Source organism: Cryptomeria japonica, chromosome 2 (assembly GCF_030272615.1).
Source record: "Cryptomeria japonica chromosome 2, Sugi_1.0, whole genome shotgun sequence".
Lineage (NCBI taxonomy): Eukaryota > Viridiplantae > Streptophyta > Pinopsida > Cupressales > Cupressaceae > Cryptomeria > Cryptomeria japonica.
This window is the reverse complement of record NC_081406.1, coordinates 542,239,418-542,253,819: the sequence shown is the minus strand read 5'-3', so window position 1 is coordinate 542,253,819 and position 14,402 is coordinate 542,239,418. Positions and strand designations below refer to the sequence as shown.

The 14,402-nt window shown below is 37.3% G+C and overlaps 1 protein-coding gene across 2 annotated transcripts in view; it reads right to left on the bottom strand.

Moving 5' to 3' along the window:
• LOC131066784 (uncharacterized) overlaps positions 1-14,402 on the bottom strand; it is a 262,967-nt gene that overhangs the window by 94,165 nt on the left and 154,400 nt on the right. The gene's annotated exons all lie outside the window — the stretch shown is intronic.

Genomic DNA, 14,402 nt, shown 5'->3' with positions numbered 1-14,402 from the left:
ATTAGCTTTTAAGCTTTATTTAGCATTTAGCTTTTTCTTTTTAGTTAATTAGCTTTTAAGATTTATTTAGCGTTTAGCTTTTTAGTAGTTCACTTCAAACGACTTGTTCTTAATTTAGAACGCCATCCTTGTAATCTCTTTATATACACTTGTATATTGTTGAATAGATTATCCGATTATTGAATCATTCATTCAATTTATTTTTCATGGTATCAGAGCGGGTCGATGGGATTCTTTAAAGTTTGGCGATTTTTTTAAATTCATGGCCTTCTTTCTGGAATATTTTCCAGATTTTTTTAATTGTTTTTAATTAAAAAAAACAATTTTGCTTTTTTGAAGGTTTTTTGAGGGTTTCAAGGGTTTCTGGTTCGTGGGCGAATTTTTGTGCTGGGCAACAGTTCAGTTTTTTTTTTAAGGGTTCTGGAGATTTTTGTGCCTGCAACCTGGAGGTTTTTTTTGCAGATTGAAAATTTTCCTAAGGTTTCTGCAATTTTCGACTAGGGTTTTGACCCTTCAATTCAAATCGAAATTTTATTTTGGTTGCAAATTCTTGGTGGGTTTTTCGAGACCTCATATGAGTTGTCGTCAGATTTTTTGGGGTGCATCGTTTTTTGTACCTCGATTTTTGAGCCGTCAGATCTGCATTCTGATTTTCAGATTCTTAGTGGGTTTTTCGAGAGCTTTTTTGGGTTGGTCTCCTATTTTTTTGGGTGCCTCGCTTTCCGTGACTCAAATTTTGTGCCTTCAGAGGGTTGACCAGAGTTGACCTCAATTTCCAGAATGGCGTCTTTGACCAATGTTATGTTGGAGAGCAGTCAAAAGTTCAATGGGCAGAACTATAGTACCTGGAAGCAGCAGATGCTCTCAATTTTAGAGTATCGTTGTCTTGATCAAATTGTTTTAGGCAACGAATCTCTTCCTACAACAGCAGGTGATGATCAAGACAAACATGATGTGAAGAATCGAGAGGTTGTCATGCTTATCAAGTTATCAATCACAGATGATCAACTCCCTCAGGTGCCTTTAGGTAAAACAGCTAAAGAGATCTGGGATCTCTTAAAGAATCTTCATGAAACGTCCGACAAGAGCCGAGCTTTCTTCTTGAAGAATATGTTGTTTTCTATCATGATGGATGACAAGACATATATCCAGGCACATCTTACGAAGATCAAGGAGATCCGTGACCAGTTGGAAGCTATTGGTCGTACCATGGTGGAAGAGGATATGGTAGTGATCACGCTGAAAAGTATTCCCCTCTCTTACGAGCATTTCATTGACACGCTCAATATCTCTTCTACTAGTGCTGATTTGAAGTTTCCCGATCTTTGCACCAAGCTTCTACAACAAGATAGATGGAAGCAACAGTTTGGTAGTAACAGTGTCAGTGCGGAACAAGCTTTTACCGCCAAGGAAAAGGGCAAAGGTGATTACTCACAACAGAAAGGGCAGCACAACTCTAACGAGGGGTTCACGCAGAGATTCACATCTCACTATTCTAGTAGATCTAGGCATATCCAGAAGTTCTGCAGAAAGAGGTTGGCTGATCAAAAGTCCAACCAGGGAGGGTATCAGGAGCAGGTACAGGGTCATGTTGCAGATCATTCTGAAGAGAAGGAGTCAGCCTTCTATGCTTTTTGATTTTGTCATTGGTTGGGTTTTCTGATTTTTCACCATAAAAAATCATGGGAGGGTTTTGCTTGATTTTTTCCTCAAAAATCAACGTTTTACCATGTGATGTCTTGTATTTTACCACGTGATGTTGTCTGGTGTTTTCCCGCGTGATGTCTAATGTTTTACCACGTGATGTTTGGTGTCCTATCACATGATGTTTTGGGTCTTGCCATGCGAAGTTTCAGGGTTTTGTTCGATTTTTTCCTCAAAAATTGATTTAGGGTTTTTTACCATTTTTTCCACAAAAATGATGATTTGTATTCAATTTTGGAGGGTTTGCCGATTTTCCTCAAAATCATGGTTTCAGGTTTCAGTTTGGTTACCCAATGTCAGGTTGGATGGATTCTGGTATTCTTGGTCATTAACACTTTTCAGATCCAAGGAGGGTCTCCACCACGACAGAGTGTTATTTTCATTTGTGATCAAAAGATCCGCAGTGTCTTTTGTAGGGTAGTTAGTAGATAGAATGACCATTAAGGGAGGGTATTAGAATATTTAATTATATTTTAGTCACCTATATTTAGTTCCTTGTTTAATGGTCATTTAGCTTTTTAGTTAATCAGCTTTTAAGCTTTATTTAGCATTTAGCTTTTTCTTTTTAGTTACTTAGCTTTTAAGCTTTATTTAGCATTTAGCTTTTTAGTAACTCACTTTAAACGACTTGTTCTTAACTTAGAACGTCATCCTTGTAATCTCTTTATATACGCTTGTATATTGTTGAATATATTATCCGATTATTGCATCATTCATTAAATTTATTTTTCAGTTTAATGTAACAAAAAAGGCAATGAAAGGTAATTACAAGAGAAACAAATCTCAAGGTAATCAAAAGAAAATATTAACAGATGCTCAAATCAGCAAAAATCTTCATTATTTTATCAATGCCAAAATGTAGGCTCACAGACTCAACACCTCTGTAAAATAAAACTTTGCAGTCCAGAAAACTACGCTGCCCTCTTTTTTTTAGCAGCAGAAAAGGAAAAGGATCCAGGCTCTTTCTTTTCATTACATATATATAGCCTCATGTTTTTTAAGAGACTTTCAGTTATCAATAATTGATTCTTGAAAAGATTATTTATTTCCTTCTCACTTAACATTCCCGCGAATACAATTCTCGCCTTTAGGGAAATAAAGCTCAAATATTTTAATACATTATTGCCCTTGCTAGCCTCGGTGAATACTTTTTCACTTATAGGTGAAATACTTGCCCACTTTCCTTAATGTTTGAGTTTATATGAGTAAAAACTCAAGTATCTCCCAATTAATGTGACTGACATTGACAGTTTTGACAGTGTTGTGCTCTGTTATACATATCTTACAAACCAAACATAATCTTGGAAATTGCTCCGATCAAGATTTAGAAAACTAGGTTTTCTAAAACATATCAAAAATTCATCGGGATCCAACGATTGAATTGAGAGTTATTCCCCCCGCACAAAGACTGATTTTTCTGTCTTAAAAAAAAAACTCAGAAAATTTGTGGTTATAGGTTGCATTGAAAACTACAAACAGTATACATGCCAAGACTTACACATGGATCACCATTTTGAGCTATCATTTGAAGGAATGAGCTCTATTTTAAGACACAGATCTCTTTAGAATAGATGAGGATTGTAACTCTTTAGATTTTTTGTAATACTGTGTTGCTGAAACAATTCTTTGAAAACGTTATCAGCTACTATCCTCTGTTATCAACATATGGATTCATAACTAAATTCAACTTTTAAGAAGCCGAATCTTCCTTTGTAACATGAAGGTTGGACTTTGTATTTGTTAGTTTGGCTATCTCGAAAGTCATCCAAACACTTTTACTCTCGGCTCGGTGATCATTTTTAAAAACATCCCTACTATTAAAACTGACATTAATCAGCTCCAAGAGCACCTCCAAAATGCATCGAGCCTTAGACAAATCACCATTATCAGCTTGTTTGGTAAACCAACATGTTATACTACTTTAAAACATCGAACAACTCATGCCAATGTTATTGGATTATTAAAATCGCTGAATTTTGAACTCACACACTCTGAACCTGCATCTGTTTAATCTGATGAATCTCTGAACTCTAAATTTGAACCTCTAAAATTGAACTTTGAACTTTGAACCCGAACCTTGAACTTTGAGCTTTGAACTTTGAACCCGAACCTTGAACTTTGAACCCGAACCTTGAACTTTGAACCCAAACCTTGAACTTTTTGAAAAGGTTCAATAGTTCAAGTTCAATGACAATTGTTACAAAGACCTTTAACTCTTTTAAAAACAAGGCCGTGATACAACATACTCCACTTGAACTTGAACCTTGAAGTTGATGAGGTTCAAGTGAGGTTCAATTCAAGAAAAACTTCAACAAAACAAAAACTAAGACTTATACAAGCCTAGACTAAATAAAACACTCCTTATTTATTTAATAACGTGAGAACAAAATGCCTCAGGAAAATGAGGGTAACATCGGCTCTGACTAGGGACCAAGACTGTAAAGGACTAGGGAGGAATTCAGAATCTCTGGTTGACACCAATGCTTTATCCATTGGGCAATAGAGTCAAATAAATTGCAGGAATAAAGGGCGTTGTTTTGCAGAGGGGTGGAGGGGAACAGGGCAAGAACTAAAAACTAACAAGCCAAAACTGACCAAGTCAAAACCACTAAAGCCTACAACAAACCAAAAACTTTACTTGCAAATATGTATAGGGGTGGAAAAACCCCTTTACCTCAAGAAAACTCCAGGCTGCTCATGCAAAACCATTAATTGGCTGGGAGAAATATGAGCTAGTGCGGAAAAGTGGCCGGTAAGAAAGAAGCATCATTCCCAACTGCCAGCCTGCAACCACCGTGAGAAGAGACCCAACAACAATGTATTGTAAAATATTTCAAATAAAATATTGGGTCCAAAAAGCCACTCTACATTATACATTTCTGAAGCCAACTCAGATGTCTTGACATTATGTTGTACATGTTGATTTAAATTTGAAACAGAATGTTGTGCCAGATTGTCTAAATAATTAACCAGACTTTGAATTGGGCAGCCTCTATAAATATTTTGAAAGCAACACGCATCCTCATGTGCTGGTTTCTGAGACAGAGATGATATGACATCATTCTCAAAATAAAAAGACTCCAGCATTGGGTAACTGCTTGACTCTTCTAGGCACAATCTATTTTCAAAACTCTCATCACCAAATCTGAATGTTTTGAACTCTGGTTGCATATTAGATATTGTATCAGCAATAGATAATTCATTGTCTTTCACTTGTTTTCTGACACTCATAATTTCTCAAACACTCAGTCTGCGAGTGTCCTTCGCTATAGCTACAAGTGAATTGAAAAGAATCATAATCCATTTGCATAGCAACCTCCAGCTGTCTACAACTATCTATTTCTTTCCCATGTTGGTCCTTTATGCTTGCATGACCATTTGCTGAAACTACATCAAAAATTTTAAATGTGAAAGATTAAAAATCAGAAGAGGGAAAAATTTCTAGAAAACTTTTGCTTAATTCCTCATTATTCATGTCATCAAACGTTTGTTTAATAGCAGGTGTGGCTGGGCAAGCTGTCAATTCTTTTGGTTGAATGACATGATCATCTGCATCTCCAGAAGAATCAAATCCTTTAGCATGGAAATAATAAATTCTTGCAAAATTAGAAGTGTCATTCTCAGTCTCAGAAGATGCCCGAAAATCTTTTTCATTAAAAATTGTCAAGTTTTGACAATAAGAATTAGATGACACTGGCTTCACTTCTTTCATGACAAGATTATTTTGCAAAGGCTTCCTTCTTGGGTAAAAGTTCTGATTATGAAAGTAAATTTCAGATTCTGGAACTTTCACAGCACATTTACTCATGCATTTCATTCCACTCAAAATCATAGCATCCTCTATCTCAATAGCTTCATTCTACGCATTTTCTAGATTTTGCACCTTCTTACATTTCAACAAAAACTTAATCTGAAGACGTAATGCAGCAATAAATACACAATTGATTATTTCCAGTTGGTTGAGACCCATGGGGAATCTTTCCAACACACCGATTAAATCTTTCAATGAAACTTCTAATGGCTCATCTTCTTTCTTTCGTATTTGAAAGAAATTAAGCAACAAATCATACATATGAATCACAGTTTTGAATCTTTTAAGAAATTTTACCTTTAAATCATTCCAGCTGGTAATGCATCCATATTCTAAATTTTGAAACCATTCTGCAACATTTCCGGTGAGGCTTTCAACAAACAATCTCACAAACACATCTTCTTCTTGCACTCCAAGAATTCCACAGGCAACAGTAACTGCTTTAATATGATCATCTAGATATTGAATCTTATCTCCAGCAAACTTTGGAAAGCATTCACTTGATCTTTTAGGCAGGGTTGAATATTGTGGTAGAGCAAATGGACCAAAATAAGTTCCCCATGACTATATTATAGCCAAAGCCATGAGTTCAGACTGGAATTCTTCAACCAGGCATAAACAGAATCGCCAATATCCTTTCACACGGAGATGTCTTTAAAACATGGAAAAGAAAAACCCCAACAAAATCGCCAAAAATTTGTTGGTTAACAGATTTGCCCTTCTTAAATACCTTTCAAACATGACTCACAAATGCCCAAATTGAAAGACAAAAAAAAGAACCAACAGTTGAGTCCCTTGCAATGGTAAGTGCAAGTGCTCTCTGAATTTTCATATGAAGGTACAGCTCCCTTCTTTGGATAAAATGTATGTTTTCTAAAAAAGCTTTTAACCAGAAAGCAATAAAGGCAAACTAACATCTACCCATAACCATGAAAGTAGATGTGAAAGATAAGTAAAACATAATTTACTTACCCACACCCACGAAAATACCTTTTCCAATAGAATAAAAATGCCCTGGACTCTAATCAAGTCTCTCTCATGCCTCAAAGGACAAGGGGGGTCAAAATGCCCAAGCAAAGAGCTAACAGCACATTTCTTTCCAGTATACAAGTCATTTATGAAATCAAAATTTCAGAATCAAATGCATATACACAGTTTGATGTAACAGAAAAGGCAATAAAAGGTAATTACAAGAGAAACAAAGCTCATGGTAATCAAAAGAAAATATTAACAGATGCTCAGATCAGCAAAAATCTTCTTTATTTTATCAATGCCAAAATATGTGCTCACAGACTCAACACCCCTGTAAAATAAAACTGTGCAGTCCAAAAAACTACGCTGCCCTCTTGATTTTTAACAGCAGAAAAAGAAAAGGATCCAGGCTCTTTCCTTTCATTACATATATATAGCCTCTTTTTTTTTTAAGAGACTTTCAATTATCAATAACTGATTCTTGAAAAGATTATTTATTTCCTTCTCACTTAACATTCACGTGAATACAAGTCTCACCTTTAGGGAAATAAAGCTCAAATATTTTAATACATAATTGCCCTTGCTAGCCTCAATGAATACTTTTTCACTTATAGGTGAAAATACTTGCCCACTTTCCTTAGTGTTTGAGTTTATATGAGTAAAAACTCAAGTATCTCCAAATTAATATGACTGTGAGTTTGACAGTATTGTGCTATGTTATCCATATCTTACGAACCAGACATAATCTTGGAAATAACACCGGTGAGAATTTAGAAAACTAGGTTTTCTAAAACAGATCAAAAATTCATCAAGATCTAATGGTTGAATTGAGAGTTATTCCCCCCACACAGAGACTGATTTTTCTGTCTAAAAAAAAAGACTCAGAAAATTCGTGGTTACAGGTTGCATTGAAAACTACAAACAGTATACATGCCAAGACTTACACATGGATCACCACTTTGAGCTGCCATTTGAAGGAATGAGCTCTATTTTAAGATAAAGCTCTCTTTAGAATAGATGAGGATTGTAACTCTTTAGATTGTTTGTAATACTGTGTTGCTGAAACAATTCTTTGAAAACGTTATCAGCTGCTATCCTCTGTTATCAACATATGGATTCATAACTAAATTCAACTTTTAAGAAGCCGAATCTTCCTTTGTAACATGAAGTTTGGACTTTGTATTTGTTAGTTTCGCTATCTCGAAACTCATCCAAACACTTTTACTCTCAGCTCAATGATCATTTTTAAAAACATCCCTGCTATTAAAACTGACATTAATCAGCTCCAGGAGCACCTCCGAAATACATCGAGCCTTAGACAAATCACCATTATCAGCTTGTTTGGTAAACCAACATGTTATACTACTTTTGTAAAACATCGAACAACTCATGCCAGTGTTATTGGATTATTAAACTCGCTGAATTTTGAACTCACACACTTTGAACCTGCATCTGTTTAATCTGATGAATCTTTGAACTCTAAATTTGAACCTCTGAAATTGAACTTTGAACTTTGAACCCAAACCTTGAACTTTGAACGTTGAACCCAAACCTTGAACTTTTTGAAAAGGTTTAATAGTTCAAGTTCAATGACAATTGTTACAAAGACCTTTGACTCTTTTAAAAACAAGGTCGTGATACAACATACTCCGCTTGAACTTGAACCTTGAAATTAGATGAGGTTCAAGTGAGAGGTTCAGTTCAAGAAAAACTTCAACAAAACAAAAACCAAGACTTATACAATCCCAGACTAAATAAAACACTCATTTTTTTAATAATGTGAGAACAAAATGCCTGAGGAAAATGAGGAGGGTAACAAGCTTCATCTGAGATATTTTTTTCGTGCAACTCATGGCGAAACCTTATGCAACCATAACATTGGATCACTCAAATATAATGACCTATCCCAATTTCTATACCAAAATTTTGCTCTTTTCCCAATTTTTCAATGCATTGGCATTTCATCAAACAGTTTGTTCTGTAATAGACTCAATTTATTTGTTTTTGTTTGTTTGAGGATACATGTTGGACTAAATGATAATGTACATGTTTGAACATATAAAAACTAATAACTCATTCACACAAATCAGATCAAATGTCAAGGCGGAAACAATTGTTCATTATTGAATTTGCTATAATTTTTCATTCAGTACAATAACACAAAGACTTGCTTGAATACAATATTATGACATGCGTAAGATAAACTTCTAACCTAGGTAAGGTTATATTGCTGATGAAATCCTCAACCAAAAAAGGAATCGAATTCTCTGTTTGTGGTTTTATCCTCCCCAAATGTCACCAATCCATTTGAAATCGTGTCCCTTCTTGTAATGCAGATTTGTATATGGTAGAGGAATCTAAAATCATATGCTCTCTCAATCATTTCAAATCTTTTGCAAACTTATTTCGATACCTAGATAATGGTTGAATAAAATTGACATAAATTTTGATTTTCATCCCATCCCAAAGCCTTCAATATAAATCGCGATTCATAGTTGCTCCTTCCTAGTAGCCCATGCTTAAAATAATGGTATTTACTAGTGAAAGGGCTTCCACGATGGCATGAGAAGAATTAGGCACAAATTTGACCCCGACCTATCATCAAATCTCCTTCATTTTTAATGTGTTGTGACATTGTGACTTTTAGAAGGTTCTAAATGACATCGACATATCCTCACAACCAATCACATTCCACAACTTACCCTAGGAACTCTCACACCCAACTTTTCTCTATTAATGGTGGCCAGTATTAGTAATGTCAATCCACCAAAGCTGCCTTGAACTTCTATGCCCAACAACTAGGAGATTCATGCCCTGCTATAGGGAACTTTTGCCCAAGAAACAATAATATTCGCTTCGATCAACAATGTGTATGGCGCCTAGCCAATGATAATACACGAGCATAACCATGAATCTCAAAAGATTATTTTTTGCTAACAAAACTTCAATTGTTTTCTTCCAAAAAATGTCTCCAAGAAGATAAATTCCTCAATAAAACCAATCCTTCAATTACCATCTTTCAATACAATGACGACTCCTGGATGAAATCGCTCAAATGGAATTTGAGGGCTTTCATCCCCAAATCCCAAACCTTTAGCACACCATCAATCCCTGGTTGGAATTGCATTGCCTTCTAGATTTTCATTTGTTAGGAAACTATTGGGGTTTTCATCCCATTAGTAGAAATCTAGCCACAAGGACAAATCTCAAAAAAATAAAATTATAAAACTCATAATGAATCCCTTCCTTCACATCATCTCATTTTATAACCCAAATAGGAACTTTCTGAAATTTTAAATCATTGAATCACCATCTAAAATTTTTTAAAAAAACATTTTAACTCCCTTAAAGTGACTCTATACAGGAGTTCCCAAACTCGTCGTGAGCCAGGCGAGTTCGCCGAGTTGGTGAGTCGAGCCAAGCTCGGCTAGTTTTGTTGACTCGGGACTCGGACTCGGCGAGTTTTGACCATAACTCGCCTGACTCGCGAGTCAAGTGAGTTATGGCAAAACTCGCCGAGTCCAAGCTCCAAGACTCGGCCACAACAGGTCAATGTTTTGACTTGTTTGACAAGTTAGTCTCTCCGCCAGGATTCATATATGGAATATAACATTTAAGTATAAGTGACATTTCCTTATGTCTTTTCTCTTTCTTATACTTTAAGTTATATTCCATATATATTGTCAGGATGTTTGAGAGTGGTTTCGGACCTCCATGAGTTATAATGCAAAATCTAGTTTTTGGAGGATCCTTCAAATTTCCAGACAATTAAATTTCAGGCCATTTCAGGATCAGGATGACATTCCAGACTTTTAAGGCAAGTTCACTCTGACCTTGATGTAAGGGACGGGACCTAGGAGGACACTATGCATTCAACCAAGGTTTGATTTAGCAACTTGAAGCATGACCAAATAGTACACAAAAACCCTAGGAATGATCTAAATAACCCCTAATCACTCAACTGACCTAACCTTCTTCACTCCACCTTGAGGAGATCCACCTGATTTGATGACCTTTGAGAAACTCAATCCCTTCAATGCAAAGGCTAAGACACTAAAACGACCAACAACAAAACTAAAAGAGCTAACCCTAGAAAGCAAAAAGTGGGGGTCTTCATTTGCAATGGGGCGATGTGTGAGTACCTCACAACAGGGATGTTTCTTAAAATTTTGAAAAAAGGGGGTGAGTTGGGGACATTTCCTACCTGTCCCCACATCCCAAAAAATCCCCCCATGGGGTAAAAGGTTATTTTTGGCAAGGGACATGTCTCTGAGGAGCATATTTTCAAACCCTTCTGGCCTCACAATTCCCCCTTCCATCCAACATATATATAGCCTAAAAACTAAGAGGTCCAAGAAAGACCAAGGTCAACTATAGTCCCAAGGTAAAACCTAAGTTCAACAAGCACACTATTTAATGCTACCATACACATGCACTCCTTACAGTTTCCAAGTGAAGATGTTCATGATGTCTCATGTTGGTGCTCCCAAAATTTCAATTTGGCCAAAGAAGATACTAAACAGAAGCCCCAAACCAGTAGATACTCTACCAACATGCCTTTCATGGCATAACAACCTAGCACACATTATAATTGGGCTTTATTCAATAATGGGTGCATGAAACAAGTTTTAAATTGTTAAAAATCTCTTAATTTCAAGGGTTTTTTTATTTTGCCGAGTCATAGCCGAGTCACGAAGCGAATCGGCCTTGCCGAGTCCGAGTCTGGGAACTTTGCTTTATACAATTTATTTTTTTCTTATCAATTTCAACAAAGTCACTTCAAAATATTCAGGTTCAAAACATTAATAATTAAGTTATTTTCTTTCCATAAGATTGGCCAAAAAAAATGGGGACACTACATTCAAATCCTCAACATCCAAGCCCCTCTTAGACACTAAACCTTCATCAACGAAATTGTGAGTTGCCCCACTATCAATCAGACCAATAACTCATTGTCCTCATAAAACTCCCCTATCTCTGAATGAGTGATATCTGGGTATACTTGATAAAGTAACAACGGTTGTTCCTCTTGAAGTTCCTCCACAAAATTGTTCCTTTAGATTAGCTCTTTCCTCCTATTCACTTCCTAAGTCCTCCCCTTTCTCTCCACCATCTAAAACAACCTCAACATAGTGCACTTTACCTAAGCAGTTGTGCCCTAGCTCCAAAGTCTCTTTCCATGAAAAACATAAAAAAAATTCTACATAGCTCTCATATTTTGCCTCATCTAACATACTTGTTTTCTTAGGCCACTCCTTTTGAAAGGGCTTTTTATCTTTCTTGGGTGGGAATGTCTTACGATGGAATTTACTTTTACTTACAAAGAATTCCACATTCCTCGCTCTCTTGATAGCATCCTATAGTGTAAGAGGATCAAAAGCTTTCACCCATCCATGAAGAGGTTCTACCAATCCTTCAATAAAAAGAATAAGCCTTATTTTTAAGACATCGACAATGATCACTGATATCTTTGAAATTTTGATACATAGTTGTCCATTGAACAACTTTGCTTCAGTTGTGCCAACTCCTTAAAATATAGCTCTGGATCATTTTTAATTTTATCAAATCTATCCATCAACCTCTTAGTGAAATTAGTATAGGAATGAATGAGATCACGATCCAAGGTGACTGTCCTGTGGTGCCACCATTTGGAAGCCTCTCCATCCAAATGAAGAGTAGCATATTCAATTGCTTAATTCTCAATCATAAGATTGATTTGTAAGCCTCTTTCTCTTCTAGGTCTATTTCTCATCTTCAGTCAGGAAAAGTCAGCCAATGACATGGTAGAGTGAAACTCATTCCCCAAAAATTGGTATTCATGCAAATAATCCACAAAACCTTTGTTTTCATTATTTTGTCTCTCATTACCAAACTATTGTTCATCCAAAACATTAATGGTCTTAAAGACACACCACTAGCTGCTCTAGCATTGGGAAATTTGTTGTTTCAATTATTTCCAATGTCACTAACCTCCCCATGATTACAATATTCTTCTACTCAATTCTTTTCATGTTCATATTTTGCATCATGCGTGTTAGCAATTGAGTCATCTACTACTACCCTCTAGCCAAATCATTCAAAATCTGTTACATGTTGTTACCTTCAAGAGAATCTTGTTTCTTTGCCATGACTTCTCCAACTTGTCCCTAAACTAGAAAATCAGTAGGAACTCCTCCTATGTTTCCTAGATGATTTAGAGGTCTTATTCTCAAATAATACCTGCTGAAGCATTCACCTGTTTGCACAAGAATTATTTGCTGACATGAAGTTGTTTAATTCCCCCACAAGCTAGCAAGAAATGTGGCTCTGATAGCACTGTAATGGCCCAGACTAAAAACTTTCTTTGTTTTGTATAGATGTTTGGGAAACTGCTGGAATTGAAGTTCAGATTTCTTGATGAAATTGAGAGTATTTGACAAAACTTGTGATTGAAATAACTTAATTAACAAGAACCTTTCTTAAGTAAAAATGTAGCAAAAAATTTAGATTTTTATATGACTGAAACAATAGATTGCAGCATTCAATAGTTTCAAGAACTAAAAGTAAAATTTCCTTATACAATTATTAATGGGAGATAATTCTAACCTTTGGTATCTGTTGACATGGCTAAAATCGTTTTGCTACAACTCTCTCCGGCCAACGCAGAATAGAATGTTCTAGCTGAGTATCCTATCCTCTCTTGTATAAGGAATCCCTAATGCTGTTTTAGTTGATCAAGGGGGACAACCTCAAGGTTCCAAATTGTTTGCCCTCTCGGGTAAACGGTTCCGCCCTCCCTTCTCCATGGAAAGTGTATTTTTCTTCCAGTTGTGGTTTACCCTCGCATTGATCAACCACACTCTCCCCAGGATGGCATCATAGCCTTTCTTCTTCGAGGGAATAACCACGAAATCTAACAAGAATGGTTGCATACCAATTGTCACTTGCTGGGCCATCAACAGGCCAAGTGGCTTAATGCCGTGTTGGTCCGCTCCCACCAGGTTGAATGTGGGTGGCCATAGGGTGGGCTTCCCCAGCCGCTTCCATGTTTCTTCTGGTAGTACATTCACCCCAGATCCCCCGTCCACAATGGTGTCCTTCAGAATGGTCCCACGAATACCCATTTCTACCACAGCTGGGTGTCTACCACTGCTCAAGGCTAGTAACATCGGGTCAGTCGAAGGGCTAATGGAAACCTCCACCTATGGTGTACTCTTCAAAGCGGTGGCGAGAACCCCTACCTGTGGTGCACTCGACGATGCAGCGGCGAGAACTCGTACCTGTGGTGCACTCGACGATGCGGTGGCGGGAACCCATACCTGTGGTGCACTCGACGATGCGGTGCTTTGCACATTGGTGAGGATGGCAGTCCTCAATTGTGGCATAGAGTCTAGAAGGTCTTTTACCTTTATCGGCACCTCTATCTGCAAGATTTGCCCAATGATGTTATTTTCCGCTTCCGTACGGGATGATGTACTCGCCACCTCGTTGTCCCGTCGTTCGGTCGTCATCTCACATTCAATATTGGCCTTTGCCTCCCGTAATCTCTCCTTCTCCGTACGGAGGTCGGGATAAGTGGCTTTTTTCGTCTGGGCGCGGGTGATCGCCAGTACTTCTTTCTCACCAGTCTTCTCAGCCTTCTCAATGTTGAGGAGATTAACCCCTGCCTGCGGGCAATTTGCGTCCTCATGGTCGCCTGGCCCACACCAACGGCAGAGGTGCTAAGGGGTGGCTTCCTTCATGCAATCACGGGCGAAGTGCTCCCACTGATTACAGGCCCTACATTGGATAATTGGCCGGCCCTTGGCGTCATACTGGATACGGCTTCCGTTATTGTTATTGTTGCTATTCCTTCCGCCGCCGCGTCTGTTGTCCCGGTATCCTCCAGATGATGCCATTGTGTTAGTATGTTGGCCGGTACCCGCTGGTGCGGATG